Here is an 11,113-nt window from a genome sequence, read left to right on the forward strand (position 1 = left end):
TTTTGTTTTTAAGGAGATAGGGTTTTGCCATGTTGCCCAGACTGGTCTCCAACTCCTGGACTCAAGCGATCCACCTACCTCAGCCTCCCAAAGTGGTGGGATTACAAGTGTGAGTTACCATGCCTGGCCAGAGATAATATCTTATTGGCCTCTTCTATATGGGATGCTGTGCCTGGCCACACCTCACATACACTCATTGCACTCACACATGTGCTTCTCCTCCCCAGTTCCTTCAGCACGTTTATGCCAGTTTTTGTTGAATCAATTGTAAGTGTTCATATTATGTTAACTCTGTAATTGTTCTTTACACCTGAGCTGTACAGTTTCTATGTACATGTCACTTACTCATCTCCAAATTCTCCAACCAAATTGAAAATCTCAGAACATAATGAAAGATGTAGGCCCTCCTTCGGATTGCATTGTTTTTTTGGAACGGTCCCTGCCCCTGCTCCCAGGTAGTCTGGCTGCTCTGCAGGCCTGCTGCAAGCTGTCACGCTTACATTGCCCTTCGTCTGCACTCTGGGGATCCTCAATTCTCTCCCAGGTTGTGTTCCTTATTACCTGGACCCTCTTGCTTGGTTTACACTCCTGTTTAGATAGAGCACCTCCTCCTGTACCTTCACAGAAAAAGCACAGAGAATGGAAAACTCCTATCTTGCATGTCTGAAAATATCCTTATTCTGCCTTACATTTGAATAATAATTTTATAGGACATAGAATTTTAGTTTAGAAAACATTTTCTTTCTGAATTTTAAAGGCATTGCTCTGTTGTCTTATAGTTTCAAATGTTGCTTTGCCATAAATATTCTGATACAATTCTAATTACTGATTTTTGCACATGACCTACTTTTTTCTCTCTGGAATATTTTAGATTCTTGGGTGTCTGATAATCTGGAATTTCATGGTAAGATGCCTTGGTGTGAACCTTTTTTTTTTTTCTTGAGATCTTGTGCTGTCACCTAGGCTGGAGTGCAGTGATGTAATTACGGTTCACTGCAGTCTTGACCTCTTGGGCTCAAGTGATCCTCCTGCCTCAGCCTCCCAAGTAGCTGGGACCACAAGCATGCACCACCACACACAGCTAATTTTTTAAACTTTTGGTCCATTCCAAGATGGCCAAATAGAACAGCTCTGGTCTGCAGTTCCCAGCATGATTGACGCAGTAGACGGGTGATTTCTGCATTTCCAACGGAGGTACCTGGTTCATTTCATTGGGACTGGTTGGACAGTGGGTGCAGCCCACAGAGGGTGAGCTGAAGCAGTGTGGGGCATCACTTCACCCGGGAAGTGCAAGGGGTCAGGGGATTTCCCTTTCGTAGCCAAGGGAAGCTGTGACAGACTGTACCTGGGAAATCAGGAAACTGCTGCCCAAATACTGGGCTTTTCCAAAGGTCTTAGCAAACGGCACACCAAGAGATTATATCCCGCACCAGGCTCAGTCAGTCCCATGCCCATGGAGCCTTGCATACTGCTAGCACAGCAGTCCCATATCAAACCGCGAGGTGGCAACCTGGCTGGGGGAGGGGCGTCTGCCATTGCTGAGGCTTGAGTAGGTAAACAAAGTGGCTGGGAAGCTCGAACTGGGTGGAGCCCACTGCAGCTCACCAAGGCCTGCCTGCCTATGCAGGGCATAGCTGAACAAAGGCAGCAGAAACCTCTGCAGTCTTTTTTTTTTTTTTTTTTTTTTGAGACAAAGAGTCTCACTCTGTCACCCAGGCTGGATGCAGTGGTGCAATCTCGGCTCACTGCCAGCTCCACCTCCGGGGTTCACACCATTCTCCTGCCTCAGCCTCCCAAGTAGCTGGGACTACAGGTGCCTGCCACCACACCTGGCTAATTTTTTGCATTTTTACTAGAGACAGGGTTTCATTGTGTTAGCCAGGATGGTCTCGATCTCCTGACGTCGTGATCTGCCCACCTTGGCCTAAACCTCTGCAGTCTTAAACATCCCTGTCTGACAGCTCTGAAGAGAGCAGTGGTTCTCCCAGCATGGTGTTTGAGCTCTGAGAACTGGACAGACCGCCTCCTCAAGTGGGTCCCTGACTGCCGTGTAGCCTAACTGGGAGACACCTCCCAGTAGGGGCCAACTGACACCTCATACAGGTGGTGCCTCTCTAGGACGAAGCTTCCAGAGGAAGGATCAGGCAGCAATATCTGCTGTTGTGCAATATTTGCTGTTCTGCAGCCTCTGCTGGTAATACCCAGGCAAACAGAGTCTGGAGTGGACCTCCAGCAAACTCCAGTAAACCTGCAGCTGAGGGACCTGACTGTTAGAAGGAAAACTAACAAACAGAAAGGAATAGCATCAACATCAACAAAAACGACATCCACACCAAAACCCCATCTGTAGGTCACCAACATCAAAGATCAAAGGCAGATAAAACCACGAAGATGGGGAGAAACCAGAGCAGAAAAGTCGAAAATTCTAAAAACCAGAGCGCTTCATCTCCTCCAAAGGATTGCAGCTCCTCACCAGCAATGGAACAAAGCTGGACAGAGAATGACTTTGACAAGTTGACAGAAGTAGGCTTCAGAAGTTCAGTAATAACAAACTTCTCCAAGCTAAAGGAGGATGTTCGAACCCATCACAAGGAAGCTAAAAACCTTGAAAAAAGATTAGATGAATGGAAAACTAGAATAAACAGCATAGAGAAGATCTTAAATGACTTGATGGAGCTGAAAACCATGACACAAGAACTACATGACACAGGCACAAGCTTCAATAGCCAATTCGAGCAAGTGGAAGAAAGGGTATCAGTGACTGAAGATCAAACTAATGAAATATAGCAAGAAGTTTAGAGAAAAAAAAGAGTAAAAAGAAATGAACAAAGCCTCCAAGAAATATGGGACTATGTGAAAAGACCAAATCTATGTTTGATTGGTGTACCTGAAAGTGACAGGGAGAATGGAACCAAGTTGGAAAACACTCTTCAGGATATTATTTAGGAGAACTTCCCCAACCTAGCAAGGCAGGCCAACATTCAAATTTGGAAATACCGAGAACACCACAAAGATACCCCTCGAAAAGAGCAACCCCAAGACACATAATGGTCAGATTCACCAAGGTTGAAATGAAGGAAAAAATGTTAAGGGCAGCCAGAGAGAAAGGTTGGGTTTCCCACAAAGGGAAGCCCATCAGACTAACAGCAGATCTCGTGGCAGAAGAATGATCTCTACAAGCCAGAAGAATGTGGGGGCCAATATTCAACATTCTTAAAGAAAAGAATTTCCTTTTTTTTTTTTTTTTCTTTTTGAGATGGAGTCTTGCTCTGTCACAAGGGTTGGAGTGCAGTGGCACGATCTTGGCTCACTGCAAGCTCCGCCTCTCAAGTTCACGCCATTTTCCTGCCTCAGCCTCCTGAGTAGCTGGGACTACAGGCACCTGCCACCACGCCTGGCTTATTTTTTGTATTTTTAGGAGAGACGGGGTTTCACCATGTTAGCCAGGATGGTCTCAATCTCCTGAACTCGTGATCTGCCCACCTTGGCCTCCCAAAGTGCTGGGATTATAGGCGTGAGCCACTGCACCCGGCCAGAAAAGAATTTTCAACCCAGAATTTCATATCCAGCCAAACCAAGCTTCATAAGTGAAGGAGAAATAAAATCCTTTACAGACAAGCAAATGCTGAGAGATTTTGTCACCACCTTACAAGAGCTCCTGAAGGAAGCACTAAACATGGAAAGGAACAACTGGTACCAGCCACTGCAAAAAATGCCAAATTGTAAAAACCATCAATGCTAGGAAGAAACCGCATCAACTAATGGGCAAAATAACCAGCTAACATCATAATGACAGTATCAAATTCACACATAACAATACTAACCTTAAATGTAAATGGGCTAAATGCCCCAATTAAAAGACATAGACTGGCAAATTGGATAAAGAGTCAAGACCCATCAGTGTGCTGTATTCACGAGTCCCATCTCTCATGCAGAGACACACATAGGCTCAAAATAAAGGGATGAAGGAAGATCTACCAAGCAAATGGAAAGCAAAAAAAAGCAGGGGTTGCAATCCTACTCTCTGATAAAACAGACTTTAAACCAACAAAGATCAAAAGAGATAAAGAAGGCCATTACATAATGGTAAAGGGATCAATTCAACAAGAAGAGCTAACTATCCTAAATATATATGCACCCAATACAGGAGCACCCAGATTCATAAAGCAACTTCCCAGAGACCTACAAAGAGACTTAGACTCCCACACAATAATGGGAGACTTTAACACCCCACTGTCAATATTAGACAGATGAACGAGACAGAAAGTTAACAAGGATATCCAGGACTTGAACTCAGCTCTGCACCAAGTGGACCTAATAGACATCTACAGAACTCTCCACCCCAAATCAACAGAACATACATTCTTCTTGGCACCACATCGCACTTATTCCAAAATTGATCACATAGTTGGAAGTAAAGCACTCCTCAGCAAATGTAAAAGAACAGAAATCACAACAAACTGTCTCTCAGACCACAGTGCAATCAAACTAGAACTCAGGATTAAGAAACTCACTCAAAACTGCACAACTACGTGGAAACTGAACAACCTGCTCCTGAATGACTACAAGGTAAATAACTAAATGAAGTCAGAAATAAAGATGTTCTTCGAAACCAATGAGAACAAAGACACAACGTACCAGAATCTCTGGGACACATTTAAAGCAGTGTGTAGAGGGAAATTTATAGCACTAAATGCCCACAAGAGAAAGCTGAAAAGATCTAAAATCGACACCCTAACATCACAATTAAAAGAACTAGAGAAGCAAGAGCAAATAAACTCAAAAGCTAGGAGAAGGCAAGAAATAACTAAGATCAGAGAAGAACTGAAGGAGATAGAGACACAAAAATCCTTCAAAAAATCGATGAATCCAGGAGCTGGTTTTTTGAAAAGATCAACAAAATTGATAGACCGCTAGCAAGACTAATAAAGAAGAAAAGAGAGAAGAATCAAATAGATGCAATAAAAAGTGATAAAGGGGATATCACCACTGAACCCACAGAAACACAAACTACTATCGGAGGATACTATAAACACCTCTACACAAATGAACTAGAAAATCTAGAAGAAATGGATAAATTCCTGGTCACATACACCCTCCCAAGACTAAACCAGGAAGAAGTTGAATCCCTGAATAGACCAATAACAGGCTCTGAAATTGAGGCAATAATTAATAGCCTACCAACCAAAAAAAGTCCAGGACCAGATGGATTCACAGCCGAATTCTACCAGAGGTACAAAGAGGAGCTGGTACCATTCCTTCTGAAACTATTCCAATCAACAGAAAAAGAGGGAATCCTCTCTAATTCATTTTATGAAGCTAGCATCATCCTCATACCAAAGCCGAGCAGAGACACAACAAAAAAAGAGAATTTTAGACCAATATCCCTGAAGAACATCAATGCAAAAATCCTCAGTAAAATACTGGCAAACTGAATCCAGCAGCACATCAAAAAGCTTATCCACCACGATCAAGTGGGCTTCATCCCTGGGATGCAAGGCTGGTTCAACATACACAAATCAATAAACATAATCCATTACATAAACAGAACCAAAGATGAAAACCACTTGATTATCTCAATAGATGCAGAAAAGGCCTTCGACAACATTCAACAGCCCTTCATGCTAAAAACTCTCAATAAACTAGGATTGATGGAAAATATCTCAAAATAATAAGAGCTCTTTATGACAAACCCACAGCCAATATCATACTGAATGGGCAAAATCTGGAAGCTTTGAAAACTGGCACAAGACAGGGATGCCCTCTCTCACCACTCCTATTCAACATACTGTTGGAAGTTCTGGCCAGGGCAATCAGGCAAGAGAAAGAAATAAAAGGTATTCAGTTAGGAATAGAAGAAATCAAATTGTCCCTGATTGCAGATGACATGATTGTATATTTAGAAAACCCCACTGTCTCAGGCCAAAATCTCCTTAAGCTGATGAGCAACTTCAGCCAAGTCTCAGGATACGAAATTAATGTGCAAAAATCACAAGCATCCCTATACATCAGTAACAGACAAACAGAGAGCCAAATCATGAGTGAACTCCCATTCACAATTGCAACAAAGAGAATAAAATACCTAGGAATCCAACTTACAAGGGCTGTGAAGGACCTCTTCAAGGGGAAACTCAAACCACTGCTCAGTGAAATAAAAGAAGACACAAACAAATGGAAAAACATTCCATGCTCATGGATAGAAAGAATCAATATTGTGAAAATGGCCATACTGCCCAAGGTAATTTATAGATTCAATGCCATCCACATCAAGCTACCAATGGCTTTCTTCACAGAATTGGAAAAAACTACTTTAAAGTTCATATGGATCCAAAAAAGAGCCCGCATTGCCAAGACAATCCTAAGTCAAAAGAACAAAGCTGGAGGCATCAAGCTACCTGACTTCAAACTATACTACAAGGCTACAGTAAACAAAACAGCATGGTACTGGTACCAAAACAGAGATACAAATCAATGGAACAGAACAGAGGCCTCAGAAATAACACCACACATCTACAACCATGTGATCTGTGACAAATCTGACAAAAGCAATGGGGAAATGATTCCCTATTTAATAAATGGTGCTGGGGAAACTGGCTAGCCATATGTAGAAAGCTGAAACTGGATCCCTTCCTTACACCTTATACGAAAATTAATTCAAAATGGATTAAGACTTAAATGTTAGATCTGAAACCATAAAAACCCTAGAAAAAAACCTAGGCAATACCAGTCAGGACATAGGCATGGGCAAGTACTTCAGGAATAAACACTAAAAGCAATGGCAACAAGAGCCAAAATAGACAAATGGGATCTAATTAAACTAAAGAGCTTCTGCACAGCAAAAGAAACTACCATCAGAGTGAACAGGCAACCTACAGAATAGGAGAAAATTTTTGTAATCTACCCATCTGACAAAGGGCTAATATCCAGAATCTACAAAGAACTTAAACAAGTTTACAAAAAAAAAAAAAAAAATTAAACAACCCATCAAAAAGTGGGCAAAGGATATGAACAGGCACTTCCCAAAAGAAGACATTTATGCAGCCAACAGACACATGAAAAAATGCTCATCGCTGGTCATCATAAATGCTAATCAAAACCACAATGAGATAGCATCTCACACCAGTTAGAATGGCAATCATTAAAAAGTCAGGAAACAACATATGCTGGAGAGGATGTGGAGAAATAGGAACACTTTTGCACTGTTGGTGGGAGTGTAAACTAGTTCAACCATTGTGGAAGACAGTGTGGCAATTCCTCAAGGATCTAAAACTAGAAATACCATTTGACCCAGTGATCCCATTACTGGGTATATACCCAAAGGATTACAAATCATGCTACTATAAAGACACATGCACATGTATGTTTATTGCAGCACTATTCACAATAGCAAAGACTTGGAACCAACCCAAATGTCTGTCAATGATAGACTGGATTAAGAAAATGTGGCACATATACACCATGGAATACTATGCAGTCATAAAAAAGGATGAGTTCATGTCTTTGTAGGAACATGGATGAAGCTGGAAACCATCATTCTGAGCAAACTGTCTCAAGGACAGTAAACCAAACACCACATGTTCTCACTCATAGGTGGGAACTGAACAATGAGAACACTTGTACCCAAGTTGGGGAACATCACACACCAGGGCCTGTTGTTGGGTGAGGCAATGGAGGGATAGCATTAGGAAAAATACCTAATGTAAATGATGAGTTAATGGGTGCAGCAAATCAACATGGCACATGTATACATATGTAACAAATCTGCATGTTGTGTACATGTACCCTAGAACTTAAAAAGTATAATAAAAAGAAAAAAATTTAAAAAAAAACTTTTATAGAAACAGGCCTCGCCATGTTGCCCAGGCTGGTTGGTCTCAAATTCCTGGGCTCAAGTGATCCACCCACTTTGGCCTCCCAATGTGCTGGGATTATAGGTGTGAGCCACTGTACTGGGCCAGCCTTTCTTTGTAAAGTAAGGAGACTGTCACTCAGTAGACTTTGACGTGCTCCCATTATTCAGGTTTTATATCTCTTTGACTGATTCTCAGATGTCCTCATATATTATCTCCTAATTTCTGTGTCTGTAATTTGTTTACCTTCTGGGGAAAATGGCATTAAGCTTTATGTTATAAATTTTCATAACATTTATATATGACTATTACACTTTTTAATCTTCAAGAGCTTTAAATATTCCCTTTTTAGAGCATCCTGTCCTTATTCTATGATTTATCATGTCATCTCTTCATTCCTGGTAGTGATCATTTACTCTGATTTATTTACTCTGAGTTTTGTTATATTTCTTGTTTCTTCATGTTTAATTTTGGTTGCTCTTGTTAGTGGTTTTTCTGAAATGTCTGGTTGTCCTGTGCTGTCCATTTATATTTATGGACAAGAACAAAAAAGTTGATTGAAGCCAGATGAGGTGGTTCATGTCTATAATCCAGTGACTCAGGAGGCTGAGGTGGGAGGATCACTTGAGTCCAGGAGTTTCAGACCAATCTGGACAACATAGCAAGTTACCATCTCTAAATAAATAAATAATACTTTAAAAAAGTTAAAAAGCTGATTCAAGTTCTGTGAGCACTGATGGGACATGTCAAATGTTATGGACTGCATGGTTGTGTCCCCGCAAAATTCGTATGTTCAAACCTTTATCCCAAATATGATGGAACTTGGAGATGGGCCTTTGGGAGGTAATGAAGTCATGAGGATAGAGCCCTGATGATAAAATTAGTGCCCTTATAAGAAGGGACATGAAAAAGCTTTCCCCGCTTACTCTCCTCTTTCTCTTTCCTCCTATCCCATCTCTCTCTCTTCTCTCTCTTTCTCTTTCTCTTTCTCTCCCTCTGTCTCTCTCCATGCTATCTGAAGACAGCGAGAAGGCATCCATCTCCAAACCAAGGAGAGGGCCCTCACTGGTTATCAGATCTACTGGTACCTTCATCTTGGACTTTCCTGCCTCCAGAGGTGTGAGAAATAAATGTTTGTTGTTTAAACCACCCAATCTATGGTATTTTTTTTTTTTTAATATATAGCAGCCTGAACAAAGACATCCAGGTAGCGATATGCCTGTATAGTGATTAGACAGGGACATGGCTCCTTCATTAGGGGACCACCAACTGTCAACACCTGTTGTCATTTCTCTTGGATAATCCACTTCCTCAGAGAGGAATCTAACAAACTGGTGTGTAGGGATGAGAATGGCAGTGAGGGAGTGAAGGAGGGGCATATCTATCCCTGCTTGCAGTATTCTCAGAGCACATGGAAAAGGTAACCGGGGGTCACCAGTCAGAATAGACTTTCACTCAGGCTTCATTCTCAGTCTTTGTGACTGGTGTTTCCAATCCAAACTCCTCCATAGACTGAACCTTCTGTCAGGCTGTTGACCTACAGCATGAGGGAGGGCTTCTAAGGCTCTGACTTAGACCAACCATCAGCCATTCATTCCATTGAAGGAAAATACCTGGAACCTTCAGTTCCAGAGCCTTTCCAGAGTGCTAGAAATTACCTTGCTTACTCAAATTCACCTGTAGATCTAGGTGTTTGGCTTTCTCCTCCGATTTTAATAGCCATCTTTTCTGGTCCTGAAATGTTGTGGCCATCTCTTCTGCTTTTTCTCTCTTGACCTCCTCATTATATATGGGCTTTGTTGTTGTTTTGGTGGGGGGATGGCTTTGAAAATCCCTTAACTGTAATTTTAGTGGGAATTGGCACATAAATACATGTGTCCAACCTGCCATGTTTAACCAGAAAAAAGAATGTCCTGCTTAGGACATTTTAATAAAGCTTCCAATCCTGTGCCTTTAAAAGTCTGCATGTTGCTTTCACACTTTATTAGTGATAGCTGCTATCAAATGTTAGTTTCACGTTCATTTTCCCTCAGAGCTTGGAGGCTTTCTTCTGTTAGATGTTAAGCATGCACTGATGCTGATGAGAAGAGTGCTGTCTTCATGGGGACTCCTGTTCCTTTACAGGTAATCTGATGTTCTCTCTCTGGAAGGTTTTATGGTCTTTTCTTTATCCTTCATTTTCAAGTTCACAAATTTGTCTCTAGGGCTGAGAGTCTTTTTATTCATCCTTTGGTGCTTGGTGGGACCGCCCCACCAAGAATGGCTCTCACCTCTGATTCCAGCTTCTTGTGTACCCGTGTTAAAGGGTATGGCCCCTTTATTCTGGTTCATCTATCAGTAGGTTCTCATTTGCTTTCAATTTTCAAAAAAATTATTCAAAATCTGTGGGCTGATTCTGCCCACCTCACTTCTCATCTGCTATGGACTTATTCTCTTCTGTGAACCCTGTCTCTTCAGTGGGATCTGAGGAAGGAGAGAGGGTAAACATGTGTCTGTGTCACCCTGACCTAGAGTGTGACCTTCTCCCTCATGGTGCTCTTTGTCTGATCGCTCGGACCTCAGAAGGCCCAGGTCTTTGTTTTCTAAGCCAACCTGTGGTTGTTTGTATGAACCTTCACTAGAATATTCTTAGAGGGCAGGAACCGAATATCATTTTTGTGCATATCTAGAAAAGATAGCTAACTGAAATGTTTATGCCAGATGAGAACCTAAAACTTTAAATTATTGCTATTGTGGTTTATGCTTAATTGTAACATTCTCAAATAAAAACTAAAGCAAAACTCTAAAAAGAATACTGTGATTATAGTTCACCTCATTCCTTTTTCTCTTCTTTTTTTCCTTCACTTGTTTTTCACTTTTCAAAAATGGCCTTTATCCCTTGCTTCTTTCCGCTTCTTTTCTGGTGGCTGTATTTATTTTTGTTGAAATTCTTTTCCGCAAGCACTTTTGAAAATGAGTCTAATAAGGGATTCTAGAGTTCGTAAATCTTTTTAGAGTGCCTGGGGATAGGGCCCTAAGACTAAGGTACTTATTAAAAAAGAGTGCCAAGAGGTCTTTTATACTTTGATTTTTAACTTTGGAAATAAAAACTTTTGGTTTTTCATTCATCACTTGGACTGCATGTTTCAGTTCTGAACTATTTCCCTTGGGCTTTGCTAAAATTAATAACAAGCTTTTCAAAACTGTTAGTTAACATTAAGTTAACTCTTCTAGCCCATAAAATTTTCTCAAGAATAGAAATGACAAAAAATTTAACTTCAATA

This window comes from Macaca fascicularis, chromosome 8, assembly GCF_037993035.2.
Source record: "Macaca fascicularis isolate 582-1 chromosome 8, T2T-MFA8v1.1".
NCBI classification, from domain to species: Eukaryota; Metazoa; Chordata; class Mammalia; order Primates; family Cercopithecidae; genus Macaca; species Macaca fascicularis.